Here is a 22,512-nt window from a genome sequence, read left to right on the forward strand (position 1 = left end):
CAGAATGCTCATGTGAGGCTCGACTACTAGTCGTATGCCTCGCCAAATAACTACTAATGCAAGGGTGCAAAACATGATTTTTTGGGAACGAAAAGATAACATGAAGGCCTAGGCTCAAACAACCCAAAATCCGTTCATTTCTATCAAAAGTCAATTCAAACTTAAAGGAACCAAACGGCCTAGAAAATTGGACAGCACTTCCCCTAAATTTGCTTACTTTTCCAGCCATCATGGCTTCATTATTTCCTCAAATCAGTCCCAACATCTCATTTCCAAAAGCCGTTCACTAGGCTTAATAGTCATTCAAGTACAAAATTTAGCTAGGAAAATGACCGGAAACAAAAGTCAAGCCCTAAAACTATTCAAATAAACACAATAAGACTCGCTTACAAGTCATAAACCAATGCCAAATATGACCCCAATAGGGTTCCATAAGCATATACAAGCATTAGAGGAAACCAGAAAAATCCGGAAATGGAATTAGCTTTAGCATTGAAAAAACAGTTTTTGACCTCATTTTGCGGTAATGGCACCAAAGGCACTACGATTATCGGACGAAGGTGCAAGACCCACCGTTTCGAAGCTAAGAGATAGGGCTACAACATTACAGAAGGTCATTCAACCCTGTTTTGAGTGTAACCAGGTCAAAAATGCAAGACACTACATCAAAATCGTAAAAACAGATTCACAAAATGCATTCTGGTGTAAACATCGTAACTCAGCCTACACAAGTCCAAATCCAGAAATTCCAAAGCCACTCAAAATCTTAGAAACAGGGATAAATTTCATCAGAAGACCTCAACAACCAATTCCAAAGCAATTCCAGCCAAAACAACCAATTACAGACGCAATTCTTACATTCGGATAAAACCTGGACAGCAAGGATAATTTCGACTTTTCTCATTCTACACTACTCCGATTGACCTGAAATTTTGTAGGCACCTCTAAAATGTCATTCCATACAACTTTCATGTTTTAAGCTAAGGAAAATTCAGCCTCTAACTAGGAGCTATAAATTCGGGCAGAATGTTCCCACTCAAACCCTAATTTTCTGAAATTTCTTCCAAACCAGAAATTGGTTGCAATTAACCACTTTTTCTACCTTCTAGAGTCATTATATACCATTTCCAATCATCATAGATAGCCACACAATCATGTTCATATTAAAACAGAAAAATCTCCAAAAATAATAAAACTTCATCACTTCAACCACAAATCAAGAAATACTCCATAATATTGCATCTCATACACCACTAATCATGATTTAAGCATCAATTAAGGGAGGAGGGTGGTTCTTCACAACTCACCTTAGAAACAAGAGAGAGAGAGCAATAGGTCTTCCTAGTTTCCCAAATAACTCCACACAACAACTCACAAACTCTAATTGAAGAGGTTTTATGGAGAAATTGCAAGTTTTGATGATTTGGAGCAAATTTGAAGAGTTTTCTTCCTTGTGCTTAGAGTAAGAGAGAGAGAAAGAGAGAGCCGACCAAGATGGAGAAGAAAAGAGTGAATTTTTGGTAATTTTTGTGATATTTTAACCAAATGGTAAAAGCATGAATAGTAGTCAAAAGTTGCAACCACTCACAAAGTGTCACTTGTCACTTCATTAAAGCATCTCTATCCTTTTGTTTCCTATCACATCAATCACATATCATCCTCTAATTATCTCTTAACACCCGATAAATTTAACCCAGTATCCGAAACTTAACCTAGTTGGCCGAATTTTTCCGAACTTTTCGCACTAGTGGGTCCCACGTCCGGTATACGCTCTTAATTTCTCAAAAACTATTCGATACTAGAAAAATTATCTAAAAACTATATTTATTCATAAAAATTATTTTCACAATTTTTCAAATCAATAAAATGTGGAAAAACGTGCAATTAAAAGAAAAATAAAACTTAGTACTTTTAAAAAAAATTACGGGTTCTCACAGAGCTGGCCGGCTGTTTGGAGCTCAAGAGAGAGAGAGAGTGATCAGATTTTAGCTTCCAAGAGAAGCTTCATTTGTGTGGCCCATAATGCTCCAAAAGTCAAGTCTCACTAGTGCACATACGCGCGTGATTCGGGCTCGATTTCTCTTGCATTTGTTTCGTTAGTGCACTAAACCTCTAATGCACTTGTATTCATATAAATATTATTCACTCTTAATTGTCCCAAAATAAGGGTCTAAAGTTCCTAAATTTAAATCGCGCGTGTGAAAACGCGTATCTCCAATTTAAGCGCAATAATGTGAAACTTCCGAGAAATTCTTATAACGATACTACTAATAACTATTACTTGAATATTTAAACATTAAAATACCTAATTTAGGTCCATTGTACATGTCTCCAATATTCCAAACTTATTGTACTCTCAATCGGTCAAGATTTCCAAAGACGTGCTCACTATTTTCACTAAACGAGCTTCCAAAAATTAATTTTTGAAACAAGTCACTTTAAAAATATAATGAAACTATATTTTCATGTAATTAGGTCTCAAGAGCCTAGAAAATAATATTTGGAGTGAATGGCCAAATAAATAATTAAATAAGCTAGAAATAGGAGATTAAATAAGTAAATTTTGCGAGTCCTCACACCGCATCCATAGAGAAGAAATGAAACAACAATCTCAAACTTAACATATACATTGATGTTCGAATCCAGCTACAAGGTTTATACACGCTCAAAATGTTAAAGTATTTACAACCCAAGTAAACTCAACCCTAGTCGGGTGTTAGCGCGAGTACAATAGCAAAATTAAAAAAAAACTAGACTACGTTAATCTGTACAAGTCTCACGCCTCGTTCGTACCCCCTGTAAGGAAAACAAATGGATTGGAATAAGCTAAAAGTCCAGTGAGGTTCCAAATAGCAAGTTGACCATTATTTAAAAGTACAAGTATCAACGTAGCAAAAGAGCGAGCATAACAAGTTCATAAAAGTGAACAATACACCTCAAGTAGCAAAGTTCAAAATGAACAAGTGAAAATTTCTTTTCTAAAATAAACAACAACACTACGAATAACAATCCAGATGTAAGGATACCGATGGCTCTCAGGAGCCAAATTTCCATTGCTTCACCAGAGTATTAGTTGACACTTCGTCAACTTTCAAGGAAAGTAACTAGTCCAATACTACTTCGCTTAACTCCAATCCGTCCACCATTCAACCACCTTACCGGGCCCGAACACCAACTAAACACTGGTGGTAATACTCGAGTATACCGATTAGTCGAGGAGATAACACTCCACTCGACGTCACTAACTACCTATGGTTCGTTATCTAATCGACCAAAGCCTTGCCGGCTCGACTCGATTTACTAGCCAGTGGGGTTTGGTTCCCCAAGATGTCAATGAGATAACATCTCCAATCGACTGAATCAAAATAAAAATACGAAGACGGGAATGAGAGGCACCTCCCACTCGGATTGAGTGTGGTACATACTGCCGCTCCGCACTTACAACTCAAGTACAAGTATATCAAGTTAATTGCAACAATAAACAAGTATATACCATATTAGGACAAGTGCGATAAAGTACACTCTTACCCGATCAAACAAATCACATATCATGTATTTACATTGATCAAGTATTGACAACAAGTGTCCAGTTCAACCAGGTATTTGGAAGCACTCACCAAAATGTAGTGCTTTTCAAAAATCACGTTCAGGTCCAACTCCTTGGTTGGAGTCCAAATCTGTGATAAAATATCATTGGCAAATGTAAAACTCTCTAGAGTTCGAAACATAAGAGTTTTGCATCAAGAAAATCAAGTAAATGCAACTTGTTTAAGTAGTATTCAAGATACTTATCAAATCCTGAAAAATTTATGCTCGCTCGTTTAGTTTCGGTAAGAAAGCGGTTAAAACTTTAGAACTCCCATTGGAGTCGAAAGAACGAGGAAAACGTATTTCTATTGATTATTACTTTCATTTTCCAAGGGTACAAGGTCGGCCAAGTTCTAATTTATATACCTCGATAAAAGAAGAAGCAAATATCCTAGATGGTTCAAGTGGTATTTGTTCTCAAATCCATACGCAAATCGCGAGTATATCTACCTAACCCTCGAGTGCAAATTTGGGCAGCATGCCCTTTGTATTTACCTATTTTTCAGTCATTTATAGCTTTATTCTTTTTCTCAATCAGCCCTAAAACACATACGAATAATCTTATCACAATAGCTGTTCAATAGGCTAAAAGTCATTGAATTACAAAATCAAGCTAGAAAAGTGAGCGGAAATAAGGTGTAAGGCAAAGAACAAAATGACAGGTTGACGTCTTTTAGCGTATTGGTCACAACCGAAGCTACGCTTATTGGATTGCATTGAATTTTATACCTCTGGAAGCTAAGACAAAGGGCTACAACTTTCATGAAGATCACTCAATTCGGTTCACAATTTATCTAGGTCAAAAGTACAGATTACAGAACCAGAATGTCCTTGTCAGTATGGTTGACAGTACTGAAGTCAAATGATGATAACTCTGGCTACAAAAGTCCGATCAAGGCGTTTTTGAGGGCATTGGAAAGCTAAAACATAGAACTACAACTTCCATGTTTTGGTTAAATGCCAATTCAGTAAGGATCAGGGTGAAAAAATGCGGTCAGATTGGTGAAATGTCAAAAACTGTCCACAGAGTTCTACCTATGGCAGTCAGGGGTATATTTATATTTTCACATTATACACTATTCGGATTGAGCTGAAATTTTATAGACAGCTATAAAACATCATTCCATACAACTTTTATGTTTTGTGCTAGGCCTAATTCAAATGCCATCATGGTCAAACAGAACCAGTCAGAACAGGGTCACAAGAATACTCCAATCTGGAATTTGGTGAATTCAAAGGGTAAACTTCACATTTCTAGCTTAAACCACCACCACAACCTCCCATACAAGATTATACACATCATATACCATCCAAACAATAAGTAATATAAGTGAACAATTCAAAACCCTAACTCAAAATTCCATCACCACAATCATTCAAATCACTTAAATTAGGTATCACAAGGCAAGAATACAAGTTGCTCCATAACTTAAACAAGACCAAGGGAAAGTGTGAGGACTCGCAAATTTCTTGTATTTTTTTTCTCAAAAATACCCTTTTATTTGGAAATTATTATTTATTAAAGCCCTACCACCCAATCATTTCACAAGAAGTGCAAATAAACCTAGAAAGTAGAGTTTCACGCTTCGGTTTCAAGTTTGGAGCAAAATTAGGGTTTTCGCGATTTTTCGCCGGATGAAATTTCGGTATGGAGCAAGGATCAAATTTGGTGATTAAAAGTGACTTTTAAGTGAGAAATAATATGTGATTAGGAGCAATAAGATAAGGTTGGTGAATAGGAAGTAAAAACCCTAGTACGTGTGTTTTTAAGAAAAACGGCGCGAACCGGCGGGTCCCGCGCACTACCATTTGAACGCACCACTTGACCACCACTTTCTTACCACATGAGCTCATTAATATTTGAGCAAAATATCTCCTAAATTCCAGCTAAGCCTGACCGAAATTAGAGGCTGAAAATACAAGAAAAGAAAAGGAAATTTTACTTGGTAAGGGTTGTGACAAGTGTCACACCATTAGAGGCCATTGACCAAGACATTGTCCAACCTTCTTATCCCCAAAATTGCACCATTCTTCCTCATTATTTCTGCTGAAGAGCCGTGAGAGAGAGAGAGCAAAAACAAGAGAAAAGCTTCTCCATTTCTTCTTGAATCAAGTCACAAAGTGAGGAAACAAAGGAACTAAACCGATTAAAGGCACCCTTGAGTGTTTATTGAGTGAGCTATTGGTGAAATTTTGAAGGGGAAGGCTAGGGTTGCTCTTGGTAGATACTAAGCAAGGTAAGGATGATGATTTCCCCAATTTTTACTCTTAATCTTGTTTAAATTAGCTTAGCATCTCAAGATTGTGATGAATTACGGTTGTTATCATGTTTTGGGTAATTTTTCCTTTTGTTACATGAGTTAGGGTTTAATAAATTTCTGCCTAAACTTGATGTATGATGAATATATGTTGTATCCAAGGTTATATAGGGGGATTTGGTAGCAAGTGGAGTAAGAAATTAAGAAAGTTATCATTGAAACCAAAAGATTTCAGATTTCTGGAAAATTGTCACTAGGTTCTGCCCGTTTTTATTGCCCTATGTTAGACGCCGAATTGACCTTGGATTAAAATATAAAAGTTGTAGGGAATGACATTTTAGAGGTGCCTGCAGAATTTCAGCTCAATCGGAGCAACGTAGCCCATGAAAAGACAAAAATACCCTCACTATTTTAGGAAATTTCCAGTGTTCCGTTTTCATCAGTTCATCCCGTTTATCACATTTTTCCACTAGGATCCGTACTGATTTAGCTTTTTACCAAAACATGAAAGTTGTAGTATTCTGACTTAGCTTTCAAACGCCTCTAAGAACACCTGAATCGGACTTTTGTAGCCTGAGATATGACCATTACAGTACAATGCGGTTAGACAGCCGATGAGTTAGATTTTAGTTCTGTAAATTGAGGATTTGACTAAGTTGCATTGGAAACTTGACAATGTTATCTTCATGAACATTGTGACCCTGTGTCTTAGCTTCGAAACGGCATAAGTTTTGCTGCAATCCAATAAGCGTAGCCTCGGATATGTTATTTCCGCATCCACACGTCAAATCTGTCTTTTGCTAGATTGTATTTCCGCACTTGTTATTACTTTGATTCTTGTTCTTATGATGTTATGAGCCTATGGAATGGCTATTGACTTGAATTTATGATATGTATGACTTTGGGATTGGCTGAGGAAAAATAATGAAGCCAAAATGGCTGGAAAATTAGGTAAACACAAAGGGCGTGCTGCCCAAATTTTCGCTCGAGGGCTAGGTTTCTATTTGGCCAATACCATGACCGGCTTTCCATTTTAAAACATGATTTCTCATCCTTGGGTTCAAACAACCCTCTTCTTACTTGAAAGTGATCTTTACACGTTTGATTCCTAATTAGTCGGGTTTCTTTGTTTCCCTTAAATGTTTTGCTCGATAAACTGTAATATGTTTTCTTGTTCAACCTTAGGTTTCATTGGTGACTAAGGGTAATATCCGGAAGGATATTTTGCACGTTATTTTGCATAACTAGGTGAGTGTTCCTTGTTTGTTATATTTTCTTGACTTATTAGCTTGTTATTGTTGATTGATAATGTGTTAAGTGCTTTCAATGATTGTTAAAACGAGTTTTTTTAGGCGAGTGTGTACTTTATCGCACTCGACCTAAATAAATGTGAAATTCTCAAAGATTGAATGATTGGAACGTTACTTGTGCATGAATGTAAGCCTTTTGGCTGAATTGGGCCCTGCCCTTCGTTACCGATCGACTCGAGCCAGAAGCGGACTCGGTCGGGCGATATGGTGACCCTGGGTGAATTTGGTATACTCGAGTATTACCTTGTAGTCCGGTTACGTCCGGATGGATGAAGTCCGGTCAACGTCCGGATGGGTGGAGTCCGGTCAATGTCCGGAAAGAGATGAATGAAGGAACGAAGGCACGAGGGTTTTATTTCTCAAAAAGGAAATTTCAAATAATTGGAGGAATAAGGGGAAATGTCAGGGGAACGAACGAAAGAACGAATAGCTCTATGTGAGCCCGTATCCTTTTAATGAATGTTACTATTGCTTTCCATTGTAAATGTTTCTTGAATTATTGATACTCCATGTTTAATGTGTTGAATTGATTGTTTGATTAGCTGTTCGGAACCTCACTGAGCTTTTAGCTCACCCCTTTAGTTTTGTTTTCCTTAATAGGGGACGGCGAGCAGGATGAGAGCATAGACTAGCCTAGTCTAGGTCTTTTGTTTCTTTTGTAATGGTTCTCGCCCTAGTGCTTGGCACGGGCTGGTTGTATGGTGAAGTGAGAACCTTTGTACATTTGATGGCTGTACTTCCTTTTGAGATAGCAATGTATATAAGTTCCGCTTTAAGTTTGGATTGCTGCCCTATTTATTCTTGTGATTTATTCTGGATTTGATTAAGGAACGACTGAGTCCCGGCGAGAGCCGGGCAGGCGACTCGCCAAACCCTTTGGTTTGCCTTAGGGGGAGGTGGGGCCGTGACAGGTGGTATCAGAGCTTAGGCTTTTGATCTCTGTAGTGTATCCTAGGCTTGAAGTTTAGGATGCCGGACTGTGGGATTCGATTTGACTTGAAAGTTAAGCGATTGAGGGATAAAACCTATAGCTGCTTCGCGTGGTCTCTGCGCGGAGTGATCCTGGACTAAGTGGTGAATAAGTATGATGGACTAAGAATTGCGAATGTTATAGGCCTTAAATGTTTCTCATGGTATCTGAGGACCATAGATAGGTATGTCAGGTAGGAATTTCGATTGTAGATAGTTTACTCTTGAGGCTACAGCTCGAGATGTGAATTATCTTATCTCAGATTTTCGTGCCTGAGTACTCTAGAGTTGCGGCGCTGCTAAGTACTTGAGACTTGCATTTTGGGAACATGAACAGGCTTTGTCTGTCTAGAAGGAGCACAAGAGGTCAGGGACATCTAGTTTGGATAGTAAGTGACGTGAGAGACCGGACGGGCTGATACTGGGATGACTTCACTTTTTCCTTTTGATTTACCTGTATATTGTTACTACATGACGTCAATATACCTATGTGTACATGATTATCTGACCAACTTGATATGTATTTGTGTATTTGCTTATCCGTCTTCTTGATATGGCGTGTTATGTACGTATATATTTATTTGTGTATTTGGAAAGCTAGAATTTGTTACTATAGTCGACTTACTGTGTTCATTACTAAATTACCTTTTTGGGGGAAAAGAAAAGAAAAGAGAGAAGGAAAAACATATCTATGGACGGGAGACGTAGTCGTGGACGTGGTCGAGGCCGGGGAATTGAGCGGACCCCGAAAGCAAGAGGAGAAAGGGAAACGTCAGCTGAGCAAGAGCAGGGATCAAGAGCTGCGACTGGAGACCAAATGGCAACGGCAATGCAACGGATGACAGATATCTTGGCAAGACTGGTAGATCAACAAGGTCAAATGCCAGTGAATCAACCCTGGAATCCTGAGATCGGAGAGGATAAGGCTCTTGAGAGGTTCCAAAAGTTTCTACCTCCGAAATTTCAAGGAGGGCCTAATCCAGATATAGCTGAGCAGTGGTTGGAGGCAATGATTAATATCTTTGCGGCTTTGAATTACACGGAGCAAAGACAAGTAAATTTTGCTGTATTTCAATTCGAAGGACCAGCCCGCTCGTGGTGGAATGTAATTAAAGCCAAGTGGGAAAGAGAACCGACGGTATGGACATGGGTGAACTTTGTAAGCGAGTTTAACGAAAAGTATTTCCCATCTTTAGTCCAAGAAAGGAGAGAGAACGAATTTATTGGGTTGCGTCAGGGAACTCTAAGTATGGCTGAATATGAGACCAAATTTACTAGACTGTCTAAATTCGCTTCCGAATTGGTGGTTACGGAGCGACGGAGAATAAGACGATTTATACAAGGACTAAATTTGAAAATCCAGGAGGCATTAGCGGCAGTTCAAGTTAATACGTTTACAGAGGCTCTTGAGAAGGCCCAAAGAATTGAGGATGTGAAAGCCCAAGTAAAAGCCTATCAAACGCGAAAAAGAGATACATCCAACAGCACACCTGACGAATCCAGAGAAAAGACAATGCTCTCCAAAGTGCAAAAAGTGAACCATTCACCTCGCCCACCTTGGACATTAAGAGTATTAGATGAAAGGTCTATGAAAGGAAGTCAGATCGGATCAAAGGACATTTCTCGAGAAGATCCAACAGTAGCTCCTCGATTGGCCTGTGGATACTGTGGAAAGGCAAATCACACTGAGAATGATTGCTGGCGGAAAAGGGGAAAATGTTTGATTTGTGGGAGTAGCAATCATCAACTTAGCAATTGCTCGAAGAAACAGCCACGAGAGGGTAGTACTCAACAAGTGGAAGGAACCAAACTGAAACAACCTCATGAAAGAGGAAATCGAACAAAAGTATCGACACAAGTTTATGCCGTAGATCAGCACCGAGTTTTGGGGTCCTCCGAGGCGACGGAAGGTATGAATTTCGAGGTCGAAATTCTTTTAAGAGGGAGAGAGTGTGAGGACTCGCAAATTTCTTGTATTTTTTTTTCTCAAAAATACCCTTTTATTTGGAAATTATTATTTATTAAAGCCCTACCACCCAATCATTTCACAAGAAGTGCAAATAAACCTAGAAAGTAGAGTTTCACGCTTCGGTTTCAAGTTTGGAGCAAAATTAGGGTTTTCGCGATTTTTCGCCGGATGAAATTTCGGTATGGAGCAAGGATCAAATTTGGTGATTAAAAATGACTTTTAAGTGAGAAATAATATGTGATTAGGAGCAATGAGATAAGGTTGGTGAATAGGAAGTAAAAACCTTAGTACGTGTGTTTTTAAGAAAAACGGCGCGAACCGGCGGGTCCTGCGCACTACCGTTTGAACGCACCACTTGACCACCACTTTCTTACCACATGAGCTCATTAATATTTGAGCAAAATATCTCCTAAATTCCAGCTAAGCTTGACCGAAATTAGAGGCTGAAAATACAAGAAAAGAAAAGGAAATTTTACTTGGTAAGGGTTGTGACAAGTGTCACACCATTAGAGGCCATTGACCAAGACATTGTCCAACCTTCTTATCCCCAAAATTGCACCATTCTTCCTCATTATTTCTGCTGAAGAGCCGTGAGAGAGAGAGAGCAAAAACAAGAGAAAAGCTTCTCCATTTCTTCTTGAATCAAGTCACAAAGTGAGGAAACAAAGGAACTAAACCGATTAAAGGCACCCTTGAGTGTTTATTGAGTGAGCTATTGGTGAAATTTTGAAGGGGAAGGCTAGGGTTGCTCTTGGTAGATACTAAGCAAGGTAAGGATGATGATTTCCCCAATTTTTACTCTTAATCTTGTTTAAATTAGCTTAGCATCTCAAGATTGTGATGAATTACGGTTGTTATCATGTTTTGGGTAATTTTTCCTTTTGTTACATGAGTTAGGGTTTAATAAATTTCTGCCTAAACTTGATGTATGATGAATATATGTTGTATCCAAGGTTATATAGGGGGATTTGGTAGCAAGTGGAGTAAGAAATTAAGAAAGTTATCATTGAAACCAAAAGATTTCAGATTTCTGGAAAATTGTCACTAGGTTCTGCCCGTTTTTATTGCCCTATGTTAGACGCCGAATTGACCTTGGATTAAAATATAAAAGTTGTAGGGAATGACATTTTAGAGGTGCCTGCAGAATTTCAGCTCAATCGGAGCAACGTAGCCCATGAAAAGACAAAAATACCCTCACTATTTTAGGAAATTTCCAGTGTTCCGTTTTCATCAGTTCATCCCGTTTATCACATTTTTCCACTAGGATCCGTACTGATTTAGCTTTTTACCAAAACATGAAAGTTGTAGTATTCTGACTTAGCTTTCAAACGCCTCTAAGAACACCTGAATCGGACTTTTGTAGCCTGAGATATGACCATTACAGTACAATGCGGTTAGACAGCCGATGAGTTAGATTTTAGTTCTGTAAATTGAGGATTTGACTAAGTTGCATTGGAAACTTGACAATGTTATCTTCATGAACATTGTGACCCTGTGTCTTAGCTTCGAAACGGCATAAGTTTTGCTGCAATCCAATAAGCGTAGCCTCGGATATGTTATTTCCGCATCCACACGTCAAATCTGTCTTTTGCTAGATTGTATTTCCGCACTTGTTATTACTTTGATTCTTGTTCTTATGATGTTATGAGCCTATGGAATGGCTATTGACTTGAATTTATGATATGTATGACTTTGGGATTGGCTGAGGAAAAATAATGAAGCCAAAATGGCTGGAAAATTAGGTAAACACAAAGGGCGTGCTGCCCAAATTTTCGCTCGAGGGCTAGGTTTCTATTTGGCCAATACCATGACCGGCTTTCCATTTTAAAACATGATTTCTCATCCTTGGGTTCAAACAACCCTCTTCTTACTTGAAAGTGATCTTTACACGTTTGATTCCTAATTAGTCGGGTTTCTTTGTTTCCCTTAAATGTTTTGCTCGATAAACTGTAATATGTTTTCTTGTTCAACCTTAGGTTTCATTGGTGACTAAGGGTAATATCCGGAAGGATATTTTGCACGTTATTTTGCATAACTAGGTGAGTGTTCCTTGTTTGTTATATTTTCTTGACTTATTAGCTTGTTATTGTTGATTGATAATGTGTTAAGTGCTTTCAATGATTGTTAAAACGAGTTTTTTTAGGCGAGTGTGTACTTTATCGCACTCGACCTAAATAAATGTGAAATTCTCAAAGATTGAATGATTGGAACGTTACTTGTGCATGAATGTAAGCCTTTTGGCTGAATTGGGCCCTGCCCTTCGTTACCGATCGACTCGAGCCAGAAGCGGACTCGGTCGGGCGATATGGTGACCCTGGGTGAATTTGGTATACTCGAGTATTACCTTGTAGTCCGGCTACGTCCGGATGGATGAAGTCCGGTCAACGTCCGGATGGGTGGAGTCCGGTCAATGTCCGGAAAGAGATGAATGAAGGAACGAAGGCACGAGGGTTTTATTTCTCAAAAAGGAAATTTCAAATAATTGGAGGAATAAGGGGAAATGTCAGGGGAACGAACGAAAGAACGAATAGCTCTATGTGAGCCCGTATCCTTTTAATGAATGTTACTATTGCTTTCCATTGTAAATGTTTCTTGAATTATTGATACTCCATGTTTAATGTGTTGAATTGATTGTTTGATTAGCTGTTCGGAACCTCACTGAACTTTTAGCTCACCCCTTTAGTTTTGTTTTCCTTAATAGGGGACGGCGAGCAGGATGAGAGCATAGACTAGCCTAGTCTAGGTCTTTTGTTTCTTTTGTAATAGTTCTCGCCCTAGTGCTTGGCACGGGCTGGTTGTATGGTGAAGTGAGAACCTTTGTACATTTGATGGCTGTACTTCCTTTTGAGATAGCAATGTATATAAGTTCCGCTTTAAGTTTGGATTGCTGCCCTATTTATTCTTGTGATTTATTCTGGATTTGATTAAGGAACGACTGAGTCCCGGCGAGAGCCGGGCAGGCGACTCGCCAAACCCTTTGCTTCGCCTTAGGGGGAGGTGGGGCCGTGACAGGTGGTATCAGAGCTTAGGCTTTTGATCTCTGTAGTGTATCCTAGGCTTGAAGTTTAGGATGCCGGACTGTGGGATTCGATTTGACTTGAAAGTTAAGCGATTGAGGGATAAAACCTATAGCTGCTTCGCGTGGTCTCTGCGCGGAGTGATCCTGGACTAAGTGGTGAATAAGTATGATGGACTAAGAATTGCGAATGTTATAGGCCTTAAATGTTTCTCATGGTATCTGAGGACCATAGATAGGTATGTCAGGTAGGAATTTCGATTATAGATAGTTTACTCTTGAGACTGCAGCTCGAGATGTGAATTATCTTATCTCGGATTCTCGTGCCTGAGTACTCTAGAGTTGCGGCGCTGCTAAGTACTTGAGACTTGCATTTTGGGAACGTGAACAGGCTTTGTCTGACTAGAAGGAGCACAAGAGGTCAGGGATATCTAGTTTGGATAGTAAGTGACGTGAGAGACCGGACGGGCTGATACTGGGATGACTTCACTTTTTCCTTTTGATTTACCTGTATATTGTTACTACATGACGTCAATATACCTGTGTGTACATGATTATCTGACCAACTTGATATGTATTTGTGTATTTGCCTATCCGTCTTCTTGATATGCTCCAAGTACGGTGGTTGGAAATAACACCTATGTGCTCCAAGTACTTTATAACATACCAATCTTGACAGGTATGTGAATTCCACTTGATTTTTAAAACTAGAAATTGGTGATAAGTTTTAATCTTAATCTTGGTCAAGATTGGCTTGGTGATCGACAAGTGGCACAAATCCAAGTGAAGTCTATCTAATTGTCTCTCTTAAGCACTCAAATGAAGTCTATCTAATTGTCTGTCTTAAGCACAAATCATCTCTTAACACCTTTTGTCACATAATCTCTTTTGCACAAAACTCCTTTTAATCCTTCAAATTTATTGCACACACCTCACTAGCGGATCCCACTTCCAAAACGCACTACGAACTTAACATGCACTAACATAAAGAAGAAAAATGATAAAAATCTTGACTCACTTATAAAAATATTTAGGAAATTAAGGCAATAAAGTAAAGAAAATGTTTTCAAAGAAATAAAATAAAATATAAAATAATTTTCAGATCCTCACAATTGGTGTTTGGATTTCTCAGGGATTGAGCAAGAAATCAAGACTAGAAGTTGGTTTATTTTCTCTCTCTTTCTCTCTCAATATTTGGGCCAACAAGGAGGGAAAATGAGGGGTTTTTGGTTTAATTTTGCAAGCTAAAAACTAAGAATAGTCTTGGTCAAAGATTGGTTTGATGGTTGACAAGCGACGGCTTATGGTTCAAGCTTATCTCTTTGTCTCTTGTTTGTCTCTAATCTCCAAGATAGTTAGGGTTTCTCCAATTAACTCTTAACACCTCATGTCACATAATTCTTTTTGCACAGAACTCCTTCTAATTTACCAAATTTATTACTCACTTCACTAGTCGATCACACTACCTTAATTAGGCCTGTCAATGGTCCGGGTCTAGACCCGGATCCGACCCGAATCCATCAATTTTTTACGGGTCTAGGTAGGGATATAATTCCGTTACTCGGATTTGAATTCGGATCTGTTTTGTCAAACAAAAAACGGGTCGGATACGGAATACATCATTCCGGCCCGTATTTGACCCGTATCCGAATATAAAATAGATATATATATACCAATAATATATTCCAAATTTACTTCTATACCCCAAAGGCCCAAAGAACTAAATATTATCCACGGACATGCAGAGCCTTTGGCATATACAACACCTGTTGCAAAAGCATGAATTTGAATCTTACAAAAAGTATTTATCAATGCTAAACATTATATCTAGAAGATGTTAATTAACACATGCAATATAGCCCAGCTAAGACTTTAACCAAGTGACAACATTGAAATAATGCTTGTTGGACAAAATTAAATTGACCTTTCTTAATAAAAAAAAGTAGTACTTTTTCTAATTTTGTTGTAAAATAGGTTTCAGCTATTTTTTCGGGTAGACCTGGATTCGGATCCAGATTCGGGTAGACCCGTCGAATCTGGATCTAGAACATAGAGTAGAAGACCCGTCGGGTAAACGGGTCGGATACAAAACCGATATAGTATAACGGATCAGGGTTCGGAATAATGAATTTCGGCCCGGATTCGACCCGTTGACAGGTCTAACATTAATGAACTACGGAACTTAACATGCACTAAAATATAAAAGGGGAATGATATAAATCTTGATTCAACCAATAAAACCACCATGAAATTAAGACAAGCAAAGTAAAATAAAAGAAAAAATAAATTAAATTTTTTAAAATATGAGAAAATATAAAATATTTTTTGGGGTCCTCACACTCTCTCCCCTTTAAGAACATTTCGTTCTCGAAATTTTTACCTTCCATCGCCTCAGATGACTCTGGAGCCTGTTGCTTGTCAATGGTGTATACTCACGTTGGCACTCTTGGTCTGTTCCCTCTTTCATTAGCTTATCTAGGGGTAGTTTAATCTACTTGTTGAGCATTATTCCCCTGTTGCTGCTTTCTTGGGCAATTGCTAATTTGATGGTCGGTACTCTCACAAACCAAGCACTTTCATCCCTTCATTCAGTATTTATCCTTAGTGTGATTTGTCTTCACACAGTATCCAAAAGCCAAGTAAGGAGCCATTTTTTGCCCTTTTCGAGAAATTTCCTCTTGTTGCCTTTTCCTACTTCACTTCTTGATACGGTCCTCAATCAACTTGTTTCGAACACGTAGCACGTTTGCCCAAGGATCTAGCGAGGTTGTCCAACGCTTGGATTGCAGAACATAAAATCAAACGGATGACACAATTTGATTGAAGGTGGTAGAACAAGGACTCCAATCAAGGTGATTACTCAGGTGGATAGGTCGGTAGAACAATCAAGAACGATCACGAGATTGCTCAAGAACCCTTGCCAATGCAAGTAATGGGATTGTACTCTCCATGTAAGAGAAACAAAAACAAAGTTTATTATCATAAAATGGCTACCCTTAAACCTTACAAAGCAAGCCTTTTTATAGGCTAAGGGTTAATAAAACCTAGAGAAGATAGGAAAGGGAATTCGGCCATCTTGGGTTAAGATGGGATGGCCCATGCTCTACTAAAACAAACTAATCCAACTCTAATTAACCGTACCCTAACACCAAGACCTAAGGCCCTATTCGGCCAACTTGACTCTTCATGGGCTTGGATCATGGTGTAGATAACTTGACTCTTCAAGGGCTTGGATCATGGTGTATGTGACGCCCCGAAAGAATGAGTGCGAGAACCCGAAAATTTTCTAAGCTTCTAGGGTTTCTTTTATTAATCGCCCGCCTTTTCCACATGTTCTTTCTTAGAAAATTCCCCAGATAATTTTATTGAGTAAATATAGTTTTAAATGATTTTTCTAGTATCGAATAGATTTTGAGAAATTAAGAGTGTATACCGAACGTGGGACCCACTAGTGCGAAAAGTTCGGAAAAATTCGGCCAACTAGGTTAAGTTTTGGATACTGGAATTAATTTACCAGGTGTTATGAGATATTTAGAGGTACCAAGTGGATAGGTGTATGAGAGACAAAAAGTTAGGCAAGTCATTAAATAAGGTGACAAGTGTCACCATTTGAGTGGACTTACCTTAAGACCACTATTCATGGTCTTACCATTTGACTTAAATAAACCAAAAATGACCCAAAAATCATCAAAATATCCTCCATGGTAGCCGGCCCTCTCTTGCTCTCTTTCTCTCTCTCTTACTCCAAGCACAAGGAAGAAAACACTTCAATCTTGTTCCAAATCATCAAAACCAACCATCCAACCTTGATTTTGCTCCATAAAACCGCTTAAGGAGGTGTTGGTGAGTTGTTGTGTGAAGTTTTTTGGAAAGTTAAGGTGACCAATAGCTCTCTCTCTCTTGTTTTAAGGTAAGTTGTGAAGAACCACCCTCCTCCCTTAATTGATGCTTAAATCATGCTTAGTGGTAGTATGAGATGCAAGTTTATGGATTAATTCTTGATTTGTGGTTGTAGTGATGAAGTTTTATTATTTTTGGGGATTTTTCTGTTTTAATATAAGCATGATTGTGTGGCTAGCTATGATGATTGGAAATGGTATATAATGACTCTAGGAGGTGGGAAAAGTGATTAATTGCAACCAATTTCTGGTTTGGAAGAAATTTCAGAAAATTAGGGTTCTTGAGGGAGCATTCTGTCCGAATTTTTGGCTCCTAGTTAGAGGCCGAATTGGCCTTGGCTTAAAACATGAAAGTTGTAGGGAATGACATTTTAGAGGTGCCTACAAAATTTCAGGTCAATCAGAGTAGTATAGAATGAGAAAAGTCGAAATTACTATTGCTGTTCTGGTTTTCCCCGAATGTAAGAATTGCGCCTGTAATTGGTTGTTTTGGCTGGAATTACTTCCGAATTGGTTGTTGAGACCTTCTGATGAAATTTATCCTTGTTTCTTAGCTTTCAGCTGGTTTTGGAATTTCTGGATTTGGACTTGGAGAGCCTGAGTTATGAGGTTTCCGCTAGAATGTTTTTTGGTGAATCTGTTTTACGTTTTTGACATAGTATCTTGCATTTTTGACCTGTTTCCACTCAAAAATGGATTGAGGGACCTTCTGTGATGTTGTAGCCCTGTCTCTTAGCTTCGAAACGGTGGGTCTTACACTTCCATCCGATAATCGTAGTGCCGTTGGTGCTAAAACCGTATAATGATGTCAAAAACTGTTTTTTTTGAATTGAAGTTCAATTCCATTTCCGGATTTTCCTGGTTTACTCTAATGCTTATACTTTCTAGTGGAACCTATTATGATGGTATTTGGAATTGGTTTATGACTTGTAAACGAGTCTTATTGTGCTTATTTGAATGGTTAGGACGTGACGGTGGTCCAAGGCACTCTTTAGGCGGAGGTGTATGAAATATCACTTGCTTGCTTGGTGAGTGTTCTTGTTGTTATGTTTCTTGACTATATGACATATGTCTATGATTGATGACATGTTACATGCTTTCAATGATTGCCAAAACGAGTTTTCTAGGCGAGTGTGTACTTTATCGCACTCGACCTAAATGGTTGTGACATTTTCAATGATTGAACGATTTGAAATATTATTTGTGCATGAATGTAAGCCTGTGGGCTGAATTGGCCACTGCCCCTTGTTACCGGTCGACTCGAGCCAGAAGCGGACTCGGTCGGGCGATTTGGTGACCTGGGTGAACGTTTTGGTATACTCGAGTATTACCTTGAAGTCTGGTAGAGCCTGGACAATATCCGGGAAGGGGGTGAATGAATGAATGAACGAATGAATGAGTGAGGGTTTTACTTACTTATAAAAAAATGCATTTTCAAATGATTGAGGTATAAGGGAACGAAAGGAGAATGGATGAACGAACGAATGGCTCCTTGTGAGCACGTATCCTTTTCATGAATGTGTTTATCGCTTTCTTTTGTATTTGTATTTTGAATTATTGGTAACATGTAATGAATGCATGGAACTTCTTGTTGCCTATATGTTCGGAACCTTACTGAGCTTATAGCTCACCCCGTTAGTTTTGTTTTCCTTAACAGGGGAAGGCGAGCAAGGACGAGAGCCTGTATAGACTAGCTGGGCCTAGCCCTTGGGTTTTTTTCTTTTGTAATGGTTCTCGCCCTAGTGGTTGGCACGGACTTGTTGTTTGGTGAATCGAGAACCTTTGTATATTCAACGTTTGTACTTCCTTTTGAGATAGCAATGTATATAAGTTTCATTTTAAATTTTCGATTTTGCCATATGAATTCTGGTGGTTTTATTTCAGATTTGTTTGAGTGAATGACTGAGTCCCGGCGAGAGCTGGGCAGGCAGTCCGCTAAACCCTTTGGTTCGCCTTAGGGGAAGGTGTGAGGCCCCAGTTCATTCTACGTTGATATATTCCTTAGTTGGGTGGTAACGTTTGGTTTTGTGAGTATTTCGAAAACCCTAATTTCCGGTTAAGATTGGAAACTCGTCTTTTCTACATTTTTCTGTATTAGAAAAATTCCCCAGATAATTTTTATTGAGTAAATAGAGTTTTTAGATGATTTTTCTAGTATTAGTTGGTTTTTGAGAAATTAACAACGTATATCGAACGTGGGACCCACGAGTGCGAAAAGTTCGGAAAATTTCGGCCGATTAGGTTAAGTTTCGAATACTGGGTTTAATTTACCGGGTGTTAAGAGATAAGTAGAGATTGCAATTTGGATTGATATGAGAGAGAAAAGTTAGGTAGATATTTCATAAAAGGTGACAAGTGTCACCATAAGATTAACTCTTACAATAAGATTTACTATTCCATTTTTTGACTTTTGACCCAATTGGTTAAATACCTTAAAATTAACCAAAAATCACCATTTTTCTCTTACCTTTGGCCGGCCCTCTCTCTTGCAAGAAGGAAGAAAACCTCTCTCAATTCCTTGCTCTAATCTTGCCCAAATCAACAACTTAACCGTTTAATCTTGAATTCCTTCCATAAAACCTCTTAGTTTAGTGCTTGTAAGGTGTTGTGTGGAGTTGTTTGGAAGCTTAAGGTGCTAAGTGGTCTCTCTTCTTTGGTTCTAAGGTAAGTGACTATGGAACCCCTCTCTTCTATCTAAAGATGCTTAATAAATGACTTGTGGTTGTTATGAGTGTGATTTTGTGGACTATTTCTTGATTTTAGTTAAGATTGATGAAGTTTTCTATTTATTTGGAATTTTTGCTGGTTGCATATGATCACTATGATGTGGCTATGTATGATGATTGGAAATGAGGGGTAATGACTCTAGTAAGTGCAAATGAGTGATAATTGCAAGTAATTTTGGATTTGGAGGAAATTTCAGCAACTTAGGGTTTCACCACCCCCTTTTCTGTCCGGTTTTGTATCTCCTACTTAGAGGCCGAATTGGACTTTTCTTAAAACATGAAAGATGTAGGTATTGATGTGTTTGAGGTGCCTGTAAAATTTCAGGTCATTTGGAGTAGTGTAGAGTGAGATATGTCTATTTTACTGTTGCTGTTCTGGGTTGATCAGAATGTGAAAACTGCACTTGTAATTGGTTGTTTTGGCTGGTATTGCTTCAGAATTAGTTGTTATGGTCTTCTAATGAAATGTAGCTTGATGTATTAAATACCATATGCCTTTGGAATTTCTGGATTTGGACTTGTGTAGGCTGAGTTATGATGTTTGCACTAGAATATGTTTTGTGAATCTGTTTTTGCGATTCTGGTATAGTATATTGCACTTTCGACCTGGTTGCACTCGAAACTAGATTGAGTAGCCTTCTTCAACATTGTAGCCCCTTGAGTCCTGTGTATGCCTGTAAAATCTCAGGTTAAACGGATTAGTGTCTCATGAGTTATAGATGAAATGCTCAAGCCTGTTTTGAACATCAGATTTGGTACGTCTTTTAGTTTAGCTTCTGCCCGTGATCTTTCGGTTTTGATACAGTACGATTTGGGTGTCAACTCCTTCATAAGAAATTTAGATCTTGGTCTCAGCTTCGAAACGGTATAAAGTACGTTGAAATCTGAGTTCCGTAGCTCCGGTTTTGATCAAAACAATATCGATCGTCAGAACTACCCGGTATTTGGACAGTTCTGACGGGTATTTTGGCACTCGATTTTCGTTCTGTTCTGAATGGATTCAGGTCTTGGCCAAAACATGAAAGTTTTAGCCTTATGTCCCAGCTTTCTAACGCCTTTGGAATTTCTTGATTTCGATTTCTGACCCATGAGTTACGGCCTTGTAAACAGGGCCTGTTTGGTAACTCGCAATGAAACAGCTGGCACAATTTCGTGCATTTTTGACCTATATCTATTGAGATCTGGGTTGAGATGTCTAAAGGGAAGTTGTATCCCTTCCTCTTAGCTTCGCAACGGTACCTCATGTACCTTGATCCGACACTCCTAGCCTAACTTTTGACCAAAACGGTTTGAGATGGCAGATTTGGCCGTCCCGTTTGCCGTTCCGCGCGCGCGCGTGTGCCATTTTTGTCGTTTCCGCACTTGCGCGTGCCAATTTTGCCGTTTTGCTTGTTTTAAATACGTTAGTTGCCGTTTGTGATATATTGTGACACAATCTTCGATTTCAGACGGTGGTGAACTAGGCGGAGCCGGTGGGGCCCACTACTAGCCAACAAACGAAGTGATTTCCGCTTTTGTACTACTTTTGTATTTTGAGTAAGTATTCAGGCCAGTTTGGTGTGTTTTCTTTGCTATGTGTTTGAGATATGTGAAAAGGGCACTTAGGCGAGGGTGTACTTTATCGCACTCGACCTAAACCCTAATTTGAATGTATAATTGTACTTGGCATGTGTATATGAACCTTTTGGAACCAAAACCCTTGAGCTTGTGGCTCGGGGCGACTTTCGAATAAAGTTTGTGAAGTTTGCAAAGTTTGTGATTTTGAATAATTTTGTGAAGTTTGTGAGTTTGGGGTGAACTCTTGACCTGGTTGGACTATTCGAGCCGGTTAGGGCTTGGTCGAAGGCAGTCCAACTTAGTCTGAGGTCACCAAGTTTGTAGGTTCATGTTATGAACCAATTTTGTAAATCCGGTTCACCGAGAAGGTGACCAAGTTTGTGACCCGAGCTTGTGACTCAAGCTCAAGTTTGTGATTTCGTTCGCCCGGGCAAGTTTGTGAGGTGACTGGCCAGTGAGGATGAAAAGGTGTCGGTGGGTGTACAAGTGAAGTTCTACGGACTATTATTTGCAGTCGACGGAGTGTCGGCAGGAGATCACGCATGGCACATGAGTTGGCTTTGGAGCCACCTGTATCCTTATTATGTGATGTTACTTTTCTGCTTTTGCTTTACTCTTATTGTGTAACTGTTACGTGAAATTTATGCTTTCGCCCCTGTTTACTTACTAAGCATATAGCTTACCCCATTCCTTTTGTTTTCCTTAGCAGGGGCCGACGCGGGGACTTTTGGCTCGTATACTAGTATAGTAAGATTGGCTTGTAATAGTTGAACAGTTAGGATGTTTGTTTTTGTTTTGGTGGTTTGACTCGATACTTTTGGAGAATGTAATTATAACTCTTTTTGGGATTTGTATATAGTATGTAAGGTACTCTTTTGGATTTTCTGGTTTTTATCGCTTTAAGGTTTGAGTCCTGGCGCGAGCTAGGCAGGCGGCCCGCCGATACCCTTGGGTTCGCCCTTGGGAGAAGTGGGGTCGTCACAGAAGGTGGGGCTGTCACAGTGTAGATAACTTGATTGTCTCCTTCCAAACCTTCAATATCTCTATGAAAGCCTTGGGTCAGGGCCACCATCCATCTCGCCATCCATGCACACATCAGTCCCCTCCTCTTGAGAAGGATTTGTCCTCAAATCTGGATGGAGATGAATGATACTAACAAGAGTTAGTAGCATGACACCTCAAATCTCCACATATTGGCCCTCTTAGATTGAATGATACTT

This window comes from Coffea arabica, chromosome 4c (genome assembly GCF_036785885.1).
Source record: "Coffea arabica cultivar ET-39 chromosome 4c, Coffea Arabica ET-39 HiFi, whole genome shotgun sequence".
Lineage (NCBI taxonomy): Eukaryota > Viridiplantae > Streptophyta > Magnoliopsida > Gentianales > Rubiaceae > Coffea > Coffea arabica.